The sequence below is a fragment of the Oryza sativa genome, chromosome 11 (genome assembly GCF_034140825.1).
Source record: "Oryza sativa Japonica Group chromosome 11, ASM3414082v1".
In the NCBI taxonomy this organism is placed as follows: Eukaryota; Viridiplantae; Streptophyta; class Magnoliopsida; order Poales; family Poaceae; genus Oryza; species Oryza sativa.
This window is the reverse complement of record NC_089045.1, coordinates 24,526,479-24,545,801: the sequence shown is the minus strand read 5'-3', so window position 1 is coordinate 24,545,801 and position 19,323 is coordinate 24,526,479.

Genomic DNA, 19,323 nt, shown 5'->3' with positions numbered 1-19,323 from the left:
GTGTGTTGCAATAGGGGAAAGATAATTTTTACGATTAATAAAAACTCAGCCAATTTAAATGACAGTGAAATAAGACAAACAAAACAATGCAAAACAAAGTCAAAAATCATATATAGCATTGAACCTGATTGCGCTCGTTTCATGCATCATCACACGAAAAATCTTTTATGTATATTTCTCCGTAGCCTCACAAATCAACCGGGTGGCTATTCCATAATTTGACGCATTGATATTTTGCTTATACCTTATTGACCAAAGATTGAAACTAAAATTTTGATTATTCAATTAGTGAATGTTTTTTTTTATATAGATGAACAAAGTAACAACTTGTCACATACACACCTTAAATAATGATAATTTTAAAATAAAAATATTTATGTAGAGAGAAATCTGGAAGAGAAAAAAAAATGAAAAAGAGAATAGTAGGAGAAAAGAGAAGATTGTAAGGAGAGGGAGAGGGGGAGGATTAGAATTATTGGAGAAAAGAAAAGGAGAAAAATCAGAGAGAGAGAGAGAGAGATAATCAGATCAGGGGAGGGTTGCGGGATGGGGTGTGGGATGGTGTGGGCCAGCTGGGTTGGGCTAGGAGAGGGAGGAGTTGGGCTGGCAGTAGGGCTGTCAAAAAAGTTCGAGGCTCGCGAGCAGCTTGAGCTTGGCTCGTCCTAGGCTCGAGCTCCAAACCAGCCGAACCCGAGCCTAAGCAAAAGCTCGCGAGCTTTACCGAGCCGAGCTCAAGCTTCTACCGAGCTTGACTGTGTATAGTTTATATGCATGTTCACCTTATTAATATAATAAACTAATAGATATATATATATATATATATATATATATATATATATATATATATATATATATATATATATATATATATATATTAGTATCTATTCACACAATAAATTAGCATGTGTTAGCACAATATATTTATTTTAATCATTTTCTACTCTTTTATTAGTGTGATTAACTAGAAAATAATTATACTTATCAAGAGATTGTCATTAAAATATATATTATACTACTTATTGCCGAGCTCGAGCTCGAACGAGCTCGAACCGAGCTTGCCTAAAAGCTCAAAGGTGCAATAGGCTCGGCTCGATCTCGGCTCGAGCTTGTGTCGAGCTCGAGCTTCGGCAGACGAGCTCGCTCGAGCTTGGCTTGTTGACAGCCCTAGCCGGAAGGGGATATATAATAGTTATTATGGACTCACGTTGACTCATGTCGAATTGGATACGGGTGATGTACAACTAACTCAAAAATGGATGACATACCAAAATTTCGGCAGAAACATCTTCAATTTTTATAATAGTAGAGATAGGGATTTTCAGGTCAAATTCTGATTACTACCTACGTTTCATATTATAAATCGCTTTAACTTTTTCTAAGTCAAACTTTTTTACATTTGATTAAGTTTATGTTAGAGGCATGTCATGAGGGCCTTCGACCGAGCCAGCCGAAACACATAAATGCCAAGCCGCGAAACGAGGTGCAAGACAACCAAGAGGCGAAGTCCCAGTAAGCGGCAAAGCTGATCACTGAGTAGCGGAGAAATTGCCAAAGGATCGCTCTGACCAAGCAGCGAAGCCAATACGACAGCCAACGCCCTGTTAATCAAGAAGGCCCGCAAACAACCCATGAAGGGACAAGCCCATAGACCGGGTAGCTGAGCCAAAGGTTTGTTATTACCCCTATAAATGTTCATGTCATAAGGGCGTTTGTGTAAACTCACTTGTACACCAAAACCCTAGGGTTACAAACCCAGGGCTGTAAACCTATAAATAGACGTCAGGAGCATGTAATAGGTGATCAAATTTTTATAAAAATCAATACATTTTATCACTTTATATCGCACATATTGAGTGAAGCTTGCCCTTCGGCAGATGCGTTTGTTTATCAACATCTTATAAAAATTATAGCAATATTTTTAACACAAAATAAAGAAACTAATCAAATATGTTCAATGTTAGATGTAATGAAACTAATTTGATCCTATAAATATTGGTATATTTTTCTATAAACTTTGTCAAACTTCTTTAAAAAAATTAAAAACTTATAATATGAAAGGAGCAGTATTTAAGTTGGTCAATTGCATTTTGAACAGCATATTCTACTATTAGCCTATCGTATTTTCTTTTGTAGCCCTACACATATTCACGACTAAACCCTTATGCACTACTAGCAACATGATCATCAACTTCAGCAATTATCATTACAATTTTTTTATATCTAAAAAAATATAAGATTAAAGAAACATCTATTAAATAAACTTCTCATAGAAATTTGTGCTACCTTAACAATAATATTTAGTGTTTGATAGTCATAAACATAATATTAATATTTAGGAAACTTAGAAAAAACACATATACATTAGGTTTGTAGTAAATATTAATTCTGATCAACTGATATAGGAACTTCCAACTACTAGATTTAATATCAAATGAAAAAGCTGCACCTAAAATTTGATGACCACCAACTAAAATATGTCAAAATGGAATATCCCATCGAAGTCAAAATGAAATATCTTATCGATATACCATCATCCAATCTCCTTACATACAAACCAATCTCCTTACATAAAAACCGTATTTGATAACTGAAACATCTGATTGATTAGTGCGAAGTTTTTGCCTTCAAACCAACATTTGCACTTGTGGCACTAATACCTCGTGTCCTTATTCTTACACATAAAATTCGCACGACACTTATTGTAGTGGAGATCCATGAAACCAGCCTTGAAGTACATAAGGCGATATATTGGGTTAAAATTTTTAAACCCACTTTCTACCGGAACAAAAAGCAAAGAACGCATGGAGGATGATCTTCCTTTACCACCGCGGTGGAAGATGTCCAGAGGGTGTGACCACACTATCCGTCGATTCCCAAATCTTAACCCTCCTCGCCTGTCGTATCTGCATCATTATCTGAACTCAACCTCAAACTCGTCGGGAAGATGTCCTCGCCATGGGGCACCTGGGTTCGCGGAGGATGCGCATCATGGAAGGTTTGGGAGACTCACCTACGCGCTTGCTTGAAATGGGAAGCGCGATGTGGCGGTGGTAGGGCACGATTCACTAAATTTCTTTCTGGGATTTTGGAATTATGCCGCTAGTGTCGATGTTGGGGGAGAGATTTCAGATTCTGAAACTGAAGATTGAAACGGTTATAGGTTTGAGGTTTAAAAGAGGGTAGAAACAGATCCAGACTCAAGTTACCCAGTGTCACACCCCGAAGTTTTCCTCCCAAGCCAAAATTGTAATTTACAAATGACCCCAAGAAAATGCAGGTGAAATCAGGAGAAAACCCTAAGAAAGTAATGCAAATAATAATCGGATTTGACATGTGGAATTTTTCTTGAGTTCTACATGTCGAAATTCATTAACAGGATTTTTAGTGGAATTTTCAGAGCTCTAGAAATAATTTTAACCAATTAAAATTGAGCAAGCAATATTTTAATTCCAGGGAAAATCCTTTTTCCTTTTTCTTTTTCTTTTTCCTCTCTTTTTCCTCCTTTTTGTCAAATGGGCCGTCGGCCCATTTCTCTTTTCCTTTCCTCCCCCTCCCCTTACTGGGCCGGCCGCAGGCCGAGGCCCAGCCGGCCGCCCGCCTCCCTCCCTCCCGGGGTCGCCGACAGGTGGGGCCCACCTGTCGGACCCGTCTCCCACCTCCCGCCTCTCCCGCTCGCGCCGCCGCGCCCGTAACGGCCGTCACGCCCACGCCTCCGCCTTCTCCGGGCCACGTCGGCCACGTCCGCGCGTGCGCCGCGCTCTCCGCGCCCATTCCCCTCTCTCTCCCGCTCGCGCCCGCGCCCGAGATGGCCGGGATTCGAATTTCGAATCCCGCCTCTCTCTCCCTCCCCACTCCCCACGTCGGCCGGCGATTCCCGCCTCTTCCGGCCACGTCCGGTTCCCTCTCCCCCTATTTAAGCATCGCCGGCACTCCCTCTCACTTTTTCCCCATTGCGCCGACCTCTCCCGAGCTCCCCATCGCTCCCGCGCCGTGCAACCACCCGCCGCCGCCGTTTTGCTACTTCGGCCGCTGCTAGCCGCCGCTAGGATCGCCGCCGCACCGCGCCGTCGTCGCCGTCGGGTTCGCGGGGTCGAGATCTACCTTGGCCGCCCCTTCCCCGTCGAGGTTCGCCGCCGGAACACCCGTTTCCTCGCGCTCCGGTGGGTTTAACCCCTACCGCCTCTTTCGGCCTCGAATGCCGGTCGCCGGGGTCTATCTCCCTCTCTCTAATCCCTCTCTTCTCCTTCCTTAGGGCACGCCGAAGCTCGTCCGCCGGTCGCCGTCGCCCTCCCGTGGCCTGCCGTCGCCGTTCGCCATCGTCTTCCTCCGCGCCGGCCACCCTCGGTGAGGCATCTCCTCTCCTCTCCTTCCCCGTTTCCCCGTGCGTCGCCGCCACCCGCGCTCGCCGTCGCTTTGGGTCGTTGCCGCCGTCCGCCGCCGCCGCTTTTGCGTCGCCTCCGCCGCCGGATGCCGTCGCCGGCGACGCGACGCGCACGCACCGCCGCCGCTAGCCCCGGGTCGGCCGATCGGCTTTGATGCCGATCCGAGCCCGGGGGCTGCCGCCGCCGCCGTCCGTCCGATCGGCCGAGGGCGATCCGGGCCGTCAGTCCCGTGGATCGGCGGTGGATCACCCGCGTGGTCCCGGTCCACGGTAGACCGCCCTCCCCGTGCCGCTGACCGGTGGGCCCGCGGGCCGACGCCTCCTCTCTCCTCCCCGTGCCGCTGACCGGTGGGCCCCGCATGTCGGCGCCGAGCCGCCTGTGCTGACATCAGCCCTGGTTAATATTGCGCAATAAATTATTTAAGGATTTTTGTTATAGTAATAAACACAGTGAATCTTCTAAAATTCATAACTAATTCATCCGAGCTCCGTTTAATCCCATTCAAGTCTCAGTAAATCAAGAAAAATGTGTAGAATCCATTAAAAATGGTTTTGTTCCCTGTTTCAGTAGTCTTATAGCCTGTTTGCAATGTTTGCTTTGTATGTCGTTAGATTCCGATTTCTCCGACGCTCCGGTGTACTTCGAGATAGTCGCCGAGGTTCCTCCAGCAGCAGAGCAAGGCAAGTCATGCTTGTCACTTGATCATATTGATCCTATATTGCAAATGTCCTAATGTTTTCTTTCAAATACCGCATTTGTTTTGCAATATTACTATGGGGATGGTTACCTATTGTTACAGCCATGCTATTTTGATACCATGCTCCTTTGTTAGCTTGGGGTTATAACATGATTAGAGTTTGGACTAGTAATTGCTTAGCCATGCTTAGTTCAACTAGTTCACAATGGGGAAAATCATATTAATGTTTAGACTGTTGGTTCTAATGGTAATGTTGGATTAGTACCACCGCTCTGGTGTTGGTTAAATAAAATGAATCACATGGTGGGCTGTGGGTGCATGGTTTTGCTGGTCGCACCCATGGCAGTTAAGGACCGGTTCGCGGGATGCCCTGGAAGAATTTATCGTACTTACCACAAGCCAGCGTGGGCAACGGCTGGGCTTGTAGTGTAGCTTTCCTCTAGCCGACGCATCCAGGCAAGGGTGGGCGTGATGGAGTTTGGATGGGCCCTGCGACGGTCTATGCGGCTTCCGGATTCACCTAGGCACGAGAGGGGACTGCCCGCTGCCTTGCGAGGAGTGGGGGTGAAACCTGAGGTGTGATGTGCTTGGTTAGAGGGGGTTATGCGAATGGTCCTGTCACAGCCTCTTTCCGGGATGTCGTGGTGGCATGTCGGCGCACGGAAACGTGTCGTGGGGCTGTGTCTTGTGGGTACAGTTGTACACCTCTGATCAGAGTAAAACTATTCGAATAGCCGTGCCCGCGGTTATGGGCGGTCAACCAGATTCACCGTGATTAGTCTCACCCTAGGGTAATCTTTTGAATTTGGATAGTTTAGGTGGACGGTTGGGCCTGTCGCAACGTGGGTTAGCGTTGGACAGTGGATGTTTAATACTAATTAATTATTACAACCGTTTTCGCATTCAATTCCTGTTTTTAAATGCCAGTATTTATGCAAATGAACCACTCTAGCTCTTCTTTGTTAATTCCCTGCATCATACTCCTATTCCGGTATGACTTGCTGAGTACAGTGGGTAGTACTCAGTCTTGCTCTACTTTTCCCAACCCCAGAGGACGGGTTTGTGTCAGATGAAGGTTTCCCCGAGGAGTAGGCTTCGTCCGTGCCGTCGAGGATGCCTGTGGAGTGGTGTTCCCGCTGCAGTTTAGTCAAGGCTTAGCTCCAGTTATCTTTTGTTTCCGCTGCATTTTTGTAAGACTTTTATGATGTTTGTAAGACGTGGATCTGAATGTCAACATTGTCGTTTGTGTACCCCGGCTGGTCCTGGATGGGGATTATAATGCACATTCTGCTTGGAATTCTATTTGGGAATTTCTGGGCGTGACAAGTTGGTATCAGAGCCGACCTTGACCGTAGGACAAGCCAAATGGAAAAACCTAAGAGCCCTCTGAATCCTTTTCATTGCATATGTTCTTTGCAATTGGATTTGTTCCGGGAAAATTGGGATCTGTTCTTGTGGTTCAAGGGAAAAATCTTGGTCGCTCGTTTAAGCGGGGTTTTTTCAAAACGAGTCAGTCTAGGGTTTTAGTAAAATTATTGGGATTTATTCGTCAGTCAGTTGGGGTTTGATGGGTGAAATGCATTAGGTCCTAGCTTTATAACATGGGTTGCAAGGTGTTTATGCTTCGTTTGTTATTATTAATATGTATCTAATTTCTCATTATTTTGTCGTTATGTGAGTCTGTCTTATTTATTCGCTCTCATGCAAAATGACCTATGCATAAAAATTTCGCTCTGGTTCGTTTCCCTTATTTGAGTCTTTATTGCTTTATTTAAATTTGGATTTGAGCATGCATTGATCCTACTCCTTTGTCTTCTCTAGATGGCCGGTCACCCACCCAACCACCGCGGAGAAGGCATGATCGACTTTGTGGCAGAGCTGGCACGTATGACACTGGTGGTGGGCTACCCCAACGCGCCGGAGTACACGACGATTCCGCCGCTCAGCGGCGAGCTTCCTCACCGTGTCCGCTTGGAGGTCCATGGCTACGTGGGGACTTGCCTCGCTAACATGGCGGTCGAGGCATCTGGAGGCACAGCAGATCACGCCTGTCAGGAGGCGGCCTACTTGATGATGGCCAGACTACGGGAGCGCCACGACTACATCTTCCACGACACGGCGTACCGCTACCACCCCCGTCGAGCCCATGGTGATGGCGTCAGCTCCTTCCGTCCGACAGCTGGCGAGAACGACACCACCTTTGGTCACATGTGTGCTGTGATGAGGGGATTGGACAGGATGCACTCGGACCTGCACAAGGTGACCAAGGCTTTGAACGATGGGAAGCTCATGAGGATCGTCGCTCTGAAGGACGAGATAGCGCGCCTGAAGAAGGAGAACGCTCAGCTAAAGGGTCTTCCAGCGCCAGGAGGAGTCCGGATCCGCACCACGCCCCGCAAGACGACGACTGCACCTGTGCGCATCCAGCTTGCGCCCAGGAACCCACCTCCACCAGCAGCTCCCGCAGCACCTCCAGTTCCGCCTGCAGTTCCTGCAGCTCCAGTTCCAGCTCCCGCGTTCACTCTCTCCTTCGCTCCAGCATCAGCCGCCAGAGGTCCAGCCAGTGGTACCGGAGGTTGGTTGTCCGCTACTCCCAGTGGCAGCGGCGAGACTGATCTGTCAGGCTCCAGGAGTCGCTCAGAGGGACCGGGTGACGAGCAGGAGGACGCCTTCGACTCCACCGACCGCAGGAGCCGTTCCGAGCATTAGGCTCGTTTTCCCATTAGTTTATCGATTGTCTAGCTTCTGGTTGTTAGTTTGCGTGTTTAGGTTGCTTGTTTGGGGTCAGTTGACGGTCGATATCATGTGCCTATGATATGGCTGTCTTAATAAGGATTTTTGCTTGCTTTTTAAGTGTTTTAATTCAGATCAGAACAATTGCAGTTTTAATTCCTTTGTAATAAAGCTTAGTTCTTGAGCATCTGTTTTTCTTCTTTTCCCCCGTCTGCTTTTCCCTCCAGATGGTCTACACCAGGACTGGCAACCGCACGACAGGCGAGGGCAGCAACGGCGAAGAACGCGCTGATGGTGTGCACCCCAACAGTGATTCTGGCAATGGTCCGCCACCACTTCCCGAGAATCCGACCCTCGCCCAAGTTATGGCACATCAGACTCAGATGATGGCAGCCATGATGCAGCAGATGCAGCAGCAGCACCAGCAGATGCACCAAAGGATGATGCAGCACGCCGAACAGCAGCATCAACAGTTTGGTCCCCCTCCCCCTCAGTCCAAGTTGCCAGAGTTTCTACGCGTCAGGCCACCCACCTTCTCCAGCACCACCAACCCCATGGAGGCAAATGACTGGCTCCATGCAATAGAGAAGAAGCTGAATCTCCTGCAGTGCAATGATCAGGAGAAGGTCGCTTTTGCCACACACCAGCTTCAGGGTCCCGCGTCAGCTTGGTGGGACAACCACATGGCCACCCGCCCACCGGGTACTGAAGTCACATGGGCAGAGTTCTGCCGTAGCTTCAGGAAGGCACAGGTGCCAGACGGGGTCGTGGCACAAAAGAAGAGGGAATTCCGGGCGCTCCATCAGGGCAACCGGACTGTGACAGAGTACCTCCACGAGTTCAATCGCCTCGCGCGATATGCACCAGAGGATGTCCGCACCGACGCCGAGAAGCAGGAGAAGTTCATGGCGGGTCTGGATGACGAGCTGACCAACCAACTGATATCTGGGGACTACGCCGACTTTGAGAGGTTGGTTGACAAGGCAATCCGCCAGGAGGATCAACGCAACAAGATGGACAGGAAGAGGAAGGCCGCTCAGTTCAGGGCACCTCAGGGAAGTCACCAGAGGCCGCGCTTCACTCCCGGACAGCAGGGTGGACCTACCACCATGATCGTCCGTCAGCACCGCCCGTTCAACCCCAGCAACTTCCACCCGGGCTCTAGTGGCAGCCAGAACCACCATGGAGGTCAGCCCAACCGCGGTACAGCTCCACGCCCACCAATGGCACCGGCACAGTCAGGCCCGCCCGCGCAAGCCAAGAAGGAGACTGGAGCAAAACCAGGGTCCTGCTTCAACTGTGGCGAGCTTGGCCACTTCGCTGACAAATGCCCGAAGCCCAGGCGTGCCGGGCCAAGGTTTATCCAGGCTCGTGTCAACCACGCGTCTGCAGAGGAGGCACAAACAGCACCGGAGGTCGTACTGGGTACGTTCCCTGTTAACTCAATCCCGGCAACAGTACTTTTTGATTCTGGTGCAACGCATTCTTTCATTTCAAAGAAATTTGTGGGGAGGTATGGGTTAAGGAAAGAAGAGCTTAGCACACCAATGAGGGTTCATACCCCGGGAAATAGTTCAACCTCAGTCAGTTTTAGCCCCTCAGTGCTAATAGAAATCCAAAGATCACCATTTCTAGCCAACCTCATTCTTCTTGAATCCAAAGACCTAGATGTCATTCTTGGGATGGATTGGCTGACTAAGTTCAAGGGAGTCATCGATTGTGCGAATCGCACAGTCACCTTGACCAACGAGAAGGGAGAAACAGTAGTGTACAAAACACTAGCCCCGCCAAAGCAAGGGGTCTCCTTGAACCAGGTCGAGATGGAAGTTCCAGTGGACACCGTAGAGAAGAACTTGAGGAAATTGGAAGATATACCCATAGTCTGCGAGTATCCAGAAGTGTTCCCCGAAGACCTCACTACCATGCCACCCAAGAGAGAGATTGAATTCCGGATTGACTTGGCACCGGGAACTGCTCCAATCTATAAGAGACCGTACAGAATGGCGGCCAACGAATTAGCAGAGGTCAAGAAGCAAGTTGATGAGCAGCTGCAGAAAGGGTACATACGACCAAGCACTTCACCTTGGGGCGCTCCGGTCATTTTTGTGGAGAAAAAGGATAAGACGAAGAGGATGTGCGTTGATTATCGCGCACTCAACGAGGTCACAATCAAGAATAAATATCCTTTACCGCGAATCGACGATTTATTTGATCAACTGAAAGGAGCTAAAGTGTTTTCTAAGATAGACCTGCGATCAGGCTATCACCAGTTGAGAATTCGAGAAGAGGATATTCCGAAGACGGCCTTCACCACTCGGTACGGGCTATATGAGTGCACGGTTATGTCCTTCGGACTTACCAACGCACCCGCATTCTTCATGAATCTGATGAACAAAGTGTTCATGGAGTTTCTGGACAAGTTTGTTGTGGTGTTCATCGACGACATACTTATCTACTCAAAGTCCGAAGAAGAACATGAACAACATCTCCGTCTAGTACTCGAGAAGTTGAAGGAGCACCAGCTATACGCCAAGTTCAGCAAGTGTGACTTCTGGTTGACGGAAGTCAAATTTCTGGGCCATGTCATTACAGCTCAGGGTGTGGCAGTTGATCCATCGAACGTGGAGTCAGTTACCAAATGGACCCCACCTAAGACCGTGTCGCAGATTCGAAGTTTTCTAGGACTGGCAGGTTATTACCGCCGATTCATCGAAAATTTCTCCAGAATCGCCCGACCCATGACTCAGTTGCTTAAGAAAGATGAGAAGTTTAAATGGACAGCTGAGTGCGATAAGAGCTTTGAGGAGCTCAAGAAGAAATTAGTATCCGCACCGGTTTTGATCCTGCCCGACCAGATGAAAGACTTCCAAGTCTATTGCGATGCATCCCGTCACGGACTTGGATGTGTCCTAATGCAAGAGGGTAGAGTGGTTGCATATGCCTCGCGGCAGTTGCGTCCACACGAAGGAAATTATCCAACTCATGACTTGGAATTGGCAGCAGTGGTTCATGCTTTGAAGATCTGGAGGCACTATCTGATTGGCAACCGCTGCGAAGTATATACGGACCATAAGAGTCTGAAATACATCTTCACCCAACCGGATCTAAACCTTCGACAACGAAGATGGTTGGAACTAATCAAAGACTATGACATGAGTATTCACTACCACCCGGGTAAAGCCAATGTGGTGGCAGACGCTTTAAGCCGGAAAAGTTACTGCACTGCCCTATGCATCGAGGGCATGTGTGAGGAATTGCGGCAGGAGTTTGAACATCTCAACATGGGAATTGTTGAACACGGGTTCGTAGCCGCTCTGGAGGCACGGCCCACTCTCGTGGATCAAGTCAGAGCAGCTCAAGTAAATGATTCTGAAATAGCAGAACTGAAAAAGAACATGAGAGTCGGAAAGGCTCGGGATTTCCACGAAGATGAGCATGGCACCATCTGGATAGGAGAAAGATTGTGTGTACCTGACGACAAAGAACTGAAGGATCTGATACTCACCGAGGCTCATCAGACCCAGTACTCCATTCACCCAGGCAGCACCAAAATGTACCAAGACCTCAAGGAAAAATTTTGGTGGGTCAGCATGAGGAGAGAAATAGCTGAATTCGTCGCACTCTGCGATGTTTGCCAACGAGTGAAAGCAGAGCACCAAAGACCAGCAGGTTTACTCCAACCTCTTCAAATCCCGGAATGGAAATGGGAGGAGATTGGAATGGACTTTATAACAGGACTGCCCCGGACATCATCGGGTCACGATTCAATCTGGGTAGTCGTGGATCGACTCACCAAGGTTGCTCACTTTATACCAGTACATACCACCTATACGGGAAAGAGATTGGCAGAATTGTACCTCGCAAGGATCATGTGTTTGCATGGGGTACCCAGGAAGATAGTATCCGACCGAGGTAGTCAGTTCACCTCAAAGTTTTGGCAGAAACTGCAGGAAGAATTGGGGACCCGTTTAAACTTCAGCACGGCCTATCACCCGCAAACTGATGGTCAGACCGAGCGAGTCAATCAAATCTTGGAGGATATGTTGAGAGCTTGCGCTCTTGATTTTGGTGGAGCTTGGGACAAAAGCTTGCCATATGCGGAATTCTCGTACAACAACAGCTACCAGGCCAGTCTACAGATGGCACCGTTTGAAGCTTTATACGGCCGAAAGTGCCGCACACCTCTCTTCTGGGATCAGACAGGCGAACGTCAACTGTTCGGAACAGAAGTATTAGCGGAAGCAGAAGAGAAAGTCAGAATCATCAGGGAAAGGTTGAGGATTGCTCAGTCTCGACAGAAGAGCTATGCGGATAACCGTCGAAGGGAGCTCACTTTTGAGGCAGGAGATTACGTGTATCTTCGTGTCACTCCGCTCCGGGGAGTACATCGTTTTCAGACGAAAGGCAAGTTGGCACCACGCTTCGTGGGACCATACAAAATTTTGGAACGAAGGGGAGAAGTTGCCTATCAGCTAGAACTTCCATCCAACATGATCGGCATCCATGACGTGTTCCACGTGTCCCAACTAAAGAAGTGCTTAAGGGTACCTGAAGAACAGGCTGATTCGGAGCACATTGATATCCAGGAGGACCTAACATACGTGGAGAAGCCGGTTCGTATACTTGATACCAGCGAAAGGAGAACCAGAAACAAGGTTACCCGGTTTTGCCGAGTTCAGTGGAGTCATCATTCGGAAGAGGAAGCAACCTGGGAAAGGGAAGATGAGTTGAAAGCCGCCCATCCGCACCTCTTCACCAGCTCCTCCGAATCTCGGGGCCGAGATTCCGTTTAAGGGGGGTAGGTTTGTCACACCCCGAAGTTTTCCTCCCAAGCCAAAATTGTAATTTACAAATGACCCCAAGAAAATGCAGGTGAAATCAGGAGAAAACCCTAAGAAAGTAATGCAAATAATAATCGGATTTGACATGTGGAATTTTTCTTGAGTTCTACATGTCGAAATTCATTAACAGGATTTTTAGTGGAATTTTCAGAGCTCTAGAAATAATTTTAACCAATTAAAATTGAGCAAGCAATATTTTAATTCCAGGGAAAATCTTTTTTCCTTTTTCTTTTTCTTTTTCCTCTCTTTTTCCTCCTTTTTGTCAAATGGGCCGTCGGCCCATTTCTCTTTTCCTTTCCTCCCCCTCCCCTTACTGGGCCGGCCGCAGGCCGAGGCCCAGCCAGCCGCCCGCCTCCCTCCCTCCCGGGGTCGCCGACAGGTGGGGCCCACCTGTCGGACCCGTCTCCCACCTCCCGCCTCTCCCGCTCGCGCCGCCGCGCCCGTAACGGCCGTCACGCCCACGCCTCCGCCTTCTCCGGGCCACGTCGGCCACGTCCGCGCGTGCGCCGCGCTCTCCGCGTCCATTCCCCTCTCTCTCCCGCTCGCGCCCGCGCCCGAGATGGCCGGGATTCGAATTTCGAATCCCGCCTCTCTCTCCCTCCCCACTCCCCACGTCGGCCGGCGATTCCTGCCTCTTCCGGCCACGTCCGGTTCCCTCTCCCCCTATTTAAGCATCGCCGGCACTCCCTCTCACTTTTTCCCCATTGCGCCGACCTCTCCCGAGCTCCCCATCGCTCCCGCGCCGTGCAACCACCCGCCGCCGCCGTTTTGCTACTTCGGCCGCCGCTAGCCGCCGCTAGGATCGCCGCCGCACCGCGCCGTCGTCGCCGTCGGGTTCGCGGGGTCGAGATCTACCTCGGCCGCCCCTTCCCCGTCGAGGTTCGCCGCCGGAACACCCGTTTCCTCGCGCTCCGGTGGGTTTAACCCCTACCGCCGCTTTCGGCCTCGAATGCCGGTCGCCGGGGTCTATCTCCCTCTCTCTAATCCCTCTCTTCTCCTTCCTTAGGGCACGCCGAAGCTCGTCCGCCGGTCGCCGTCGCCCTCCCGTGGCCTGCCGTCGCCGTTCGCCATCGTCTTCCTCCGCGCCGGCCACCCTCGGTGAGGCATCTCCTCTCCTCTCCTTCCCCGTTTCCCCGTGCGTCGCCGCCACCCGCGCTCGCCGTCGCTTTGGGTCGTTGCCGCCGTCCGCTGCCGCCGCTTTTGCGTCGCCTCCGCCGCCGGATGCCGTCGCCGGCGACGCGACGCGCACGCACCGCCGCCGCTAGCCCCGGGTCGGCCGATCGGCTTTGATGCCGATCCGAGCCCGGGGGCTGCCGCCGCCGCCGTCCGTCCGATCGGCCGAGGGCGATCCGGGCCGTCGGTCCCGTGGATCGGCGGTGGATCACCCGCGTGGTCCCGGTCCACGGTAGACCGCCCTCCCCGTGCCGCTGACCGGTGGGCCCGCGGGCCGACGCCTCCTCTCTCCTCCCCGTGCCGCTGACCGGTGGGCCCCGCATGTCGGCGCCGAGCCGCCTGTGCTGACGTCAGCCCTGGTTAATATTGCGCAATAAATTATTTAAGGATTTTTGTTATAGTAATAAACACAGTGAATCTTCTAAAATTCATAACTAATTCATCCGAGCTCCGTTTAATCCCATTCAAGTCTTAGTAAATCAAGAAAAATGTGTAGAATCCATTAAAAATGGTTTTGTTCCCTGTTTCAGTAGTCTTATAGCCTGTTTGCAATGTTTGCTTTGTATGTCGTTAGATTCCGATTTCTCCGACGCTCCGGTGTACTTCGAGATAGTCGCCGAGGTTCCTCCAGCAGCAGAGCAAGGCAAGTCATGCTTGTCACTTGATCATATTGATCCTATATTGCAAATGTCCTAATGTTTTCTTTCAAATACCGCATTTGTTTTGCAATATTACTATGGGATGGTTACCTATTGTTACAGCCATGCTATTTTGATACCATGCTCCTTTGTTAGCTTGGGGTTATAACATGATTAGAGTTTGGACTAGTAATTGCTTAGCCATGCTTAGTTCAACTAGTTCACAATGGGGAAAATCATATTAATGTTTAGACTGTTGGTTCTAATGGTAATGTTGGATTAGTACCACCGCTCTGGTGTTGGTTAAATAAAATGAATCACATGGTGGGCTGTGGGTGCATGGTTTTGCTGGTCGCACCCATGGCAGTTAAGGACCGGTTCACGGGATGCCCTGGAAGAATTTATCGTACTTACCACAAGCCAGCGTGGGCAACGGCTGGGCTTGTAGTGTAGCTTTCCTCTAGCCGACGCATCCAGGCAAGGGTGGGCGTGATGGAGTTTGGATGGGCCCTGCGACGGTCTATGCGGCTTCCGGATTCACCTAGGCACGAGAGGGGACTGCCCGCTGCCTTGCGAGGAGTGGGGGTGAAACCTGAGGTGTGGTGTGCTTGGTTAGAGGGGGTTATGCGAATGGTCCTGTCACAGCCTCTTTCCGGGATGTCGTGGTGGCATGTCGGCGCACGGAAACGTGTCGTGGGGCTGTGTCTTGTGGGTACAGTTGTACACCTCTGATCAGAGTAAAACTATTCGAATAGCCGTGCCCGCGGTTATGGGCGGTCAACCAGATTCACCGTGATTAGTCTCACCCTAGGGTAATCTTTTGAATTTGGATAGTTTAGGTGGACGGTTGGGCCTGTCGCAACGTGGGTTAGCGTTGGACAGTGGATGTTTAATACTAATTAATTATTACAACCGTTTTCGCATTCAATTCCTGTTTTTAAATGCCAGTATTTATGCAAATGAACCACTCTAGCTCTTCTTTGTTAATTCCCTGCATCATACTCCTATTCCGGTATGACTTGCTGAGTACAGTGGGTAGTACTCAGTCTTGCTCTACTTTTCCCAACCCCAGAGGACGGGTTTGTGTCAGATGAAGGTTTCCCCGAGGAGTAGGCTTCGTCCGTGCCGTCGAGGATGCCTGTGGAGTGGTGTTCCCGCTGCAGTTTAGTCAAGGCTTAGCTCCAGTTATCTTTTGTTTCCGCTGCATTTTTGTAAGACTTTTATGATGTTTGTAAGACGTGGATCTGAATGTCAACATTGTCGTTTGTGTACCCCGGCTGGTCCTGGACGGGGATTATAATGCACATTCTGCTTGGAATTCTATTTGGGAATTTCTGGGCGTGACACCCAGGCCCAAGCTAACAAGGATGAAGTGATACATAGTCTAAAGTTTATCTAGGACATATTGGGATTTTCTCTAGTTATCAAGGGCGAGAGGTGAGACAGGTTTATATAGGACATATTGGACTTTCTCCAGTTGTAAGGGCGAGAGGTGATACAATTTTCTTGTTTACAGGTAATACACAATCAGTGACTCAACCAGCTAAGAGGAGTGATAAACAACCATCTAAACCAACTAAACATGAAGTCTTTGATCTTAGGCATGCTAACTGTGCTTTATCAACTTCTACTTTGTCTAAACAAACATCACCACCTGCATTTCCAACCACTTCGACACTAGAGTGGAATGCTTCAGTGTACTTCCATACTCTACCAATACCACCACCATTTCACTCAACACCACTACCACTACCCCCAACCTACCAACCCATGCATATGGGACGCCTTCAGCAGCCAACCTTCCATAGTCCTATACAATGGAATTACAACACAAGAACTCCTATGAGCAATATCCAATTGCCACTATATCCACCATATTACTACCCATCTTACCCTACCTATCCACAACCATGGGTATCTCACCCTGATCAGCCACAACCACCATGGCCCATGTGGGATCCATCTATTCCATTGGATCGCAGGTCGTATCAAGGTCAAGCCTTTGATGAACCACCTCACCGCCATGTGCACTATTACCAGAACGACCGAAAGCATATTGATTTCCCTATTTTTGATGATGAATGTCAAGAAAAGCTGAGAAATACTACCTAATATTTCTGACTTTAAATAAACCAAAGAAATGGAAATCACTCCTAGCACAGGTCAAGTGGTGGTACAACACTAACTTTCACACCTCATTGGGCATGTCTCACTACCAAGCTCTTCATGGTACTATTCCACCACTGTTGGGTGAGTTCCTCATTCATTCTGCTCTTAGTGAAGGTATGCATGACAAAGCACAAGCTAAGGCTACTATAGTGGAATCAATCAAAGCAAGAATGAAATACTTTGCTGTTCAAAAACACAGTGAACAAACTCTGGACATTGGTGACATGGTTTACCTGAAAATACAACCTTACAGCCACAATGCCATTGGGCATCCACAATTCTTTCAAACTGCATTCCAAATACTATGGTACTTTTCGTGTTCTGGAAAAGATTGGATCAGTGGCTTATCGTCTTTTGTTACCCACTAATTGCCATATTCATCATGTCTTCCATGTAAGTCAATTGAAGAAGCATTTGGGCTCAAAAGCTTTTCCAGAATCTAGCTTGCCTCTGGTGGATCCTGATGGGAATATATTGTCGGCATCCTTAGCTGTCCTGGAGCGTAGACTCATTCCTCACAACAATGAGTCGGTCGTTCAATGGAAGATCCATTGGACCAACTTACCTGAATTAGCAGCTACGTAGGAAGATGCAACCTTCATCTCCAAAGTTTTTCATGTTTTTCACCCACGAGGACATGTGGTCTTAAAGGGGGGCATTGTCAGGTTCTAAAACTGAAGCCTAGAACTAAAGTCTGGATCCTGAAGCAAGGTGGAGAATACAAGGAAAGTTATGGTTGCGAATGAACGACTGAGATTTAAGGAAAATGGTTCGCAAGAGTGTGTTATGAGGATCGAATGGCCTGGGATGCTCCAAGTCTTTCTACAGAGGATCCATTGTCATAGCGTTATCGCCATCTCTTTTGTCGCGTAGCCGCAGCGAACTCCTTATAAGCCATCGAGTTTTTTGAGATCAGCGAACTCCTTGTAGCACCCATCTCAATTCTGTTATGTTTGCTTCCCATTTTAATGAAATTCCCTTACTTTTGGTCCTACTAAGTAGCTACTAGCCTAATTTTCTCTGAAATTTTATGTTTTGGACTCAAATTTGGCCAAGTCCTGACAAGAGAGAGGAAGAGGGGAGACAGGGAGAGAGGGAGGGAGGCAAAGATTCGGATGGGTTCATGCATGGGGGAGGTGTCGTGTGACCGGTTTTTTTTCTTTGCTTCTACAGGTGCCCGAACGGTTGGCCCGCCAACCGCACGGCACCTGTAGTGGGTCGGGCCATGCCATGTCAACCCACGTGCCAAGGCCACGGCCCAAGGCGCATGCAAGACCCCCAAAGGACCGACGGGAAAAAACATAAGAATAAAACAGATTTTTTAGTTCACTTGCAATGGATTTTTGGTTTTCTATCTTTCACTTTTTCACCCTTAGGATATTGCATCAAGATTCGTGTTCTGGTATATCCAACTTGTAGTTACACTCGGTTACATTGGATTTACACTCAATTACATAGCACTTACAATCAGTTACAATACACCAAAATTAGATTTCACAATAGTTTTTTCTATCTGTCCCTTTTTCATCCTCAGGATCTTGCTCTGTGTGCAGGCATCCTATATCCCCATTGCGAGTTACTTAAGGAACACCACCAAAGACACCCTATAGAGCAAATCAGCAAACATTAGAGCAAGCAATCCAAATCAAACCATCAAAAAAAGAACTATAAGAACCAGCAATCTATGGAGAGATTAAGAGAAGGGATGTGGGCATGACAGGATGACAGTTGATCTATGTTCCACCACTGGGGAGACCTCCTCATCTATCCCACTGGGCTCAAATCAAAAGCCATGGCCACAAGCTGCCCTCTCGTCCGGTAGAACAGCACGGGCCACCACCATGCCGAGTCCTCCCCCTTCCCTTCTAGGGCACTCTCTGTGAGTGCCGTGTCACATATAGCAACTTAAACATGGAGAAGCACTGCCAGTGAGAGTGATGAGAGCAAGAGAGGAGGGAGATCTTAAGAATGCATCATGAAGATGCGGAGCAACCGAGCAAGCATGACAGAAGAAGTGACAGAGCTTGCAAAGAAAGGAAAGGAGTAAAGAGAAGGAAAACTACCAGGGGGCTTGCGACGGCACACAACAAACAATTGCAACAAGGAAATAAACAGAAGCAGAAGAAGGAAGACAAAGGCAACAGTTTACAGACAAGTGGGACAATGAAAAATGGAAGGTAGTAGAGTCTAAAAAACAACGAATGATGTCAATCAAACTCGGAAGTGGATTTTTGTTCCTCGAGGGGACATCCCCTCATTTTGTGCGTGTCGTTCAAAAAGTTATCAAATTTTTTTGAAAAAATATCAAGATAGATCAATATATGATATATCTTTTTGAAAACATGCGAGTTAAAATTTGACTTATACAATTTGAAACAAAAATAACAAATGTGACCGTGAATTACGCATTCACTTCATAGTGAAATTTGTTATTTTTGTTTCTACTTGTATAAGTTGAATTTAAATTTGCATGTTTATGAAGTGACCTATCATATATTGTTCTATCGTACTAGTTTTTTTAAATTTTTTTGTTTAAGCTTTAAGTGACATGCAAAAATGAGGGGATATTCTCTTAAGTGATGATTTGAGTAACTGACAGGACGGCCCACAAGCAAAGGGAGGGAACAACACCAACAACGAAGAAAAAAGAGTAATTGATAGGAAATAAAAAGAAGCAAAGCAGCAGTAAC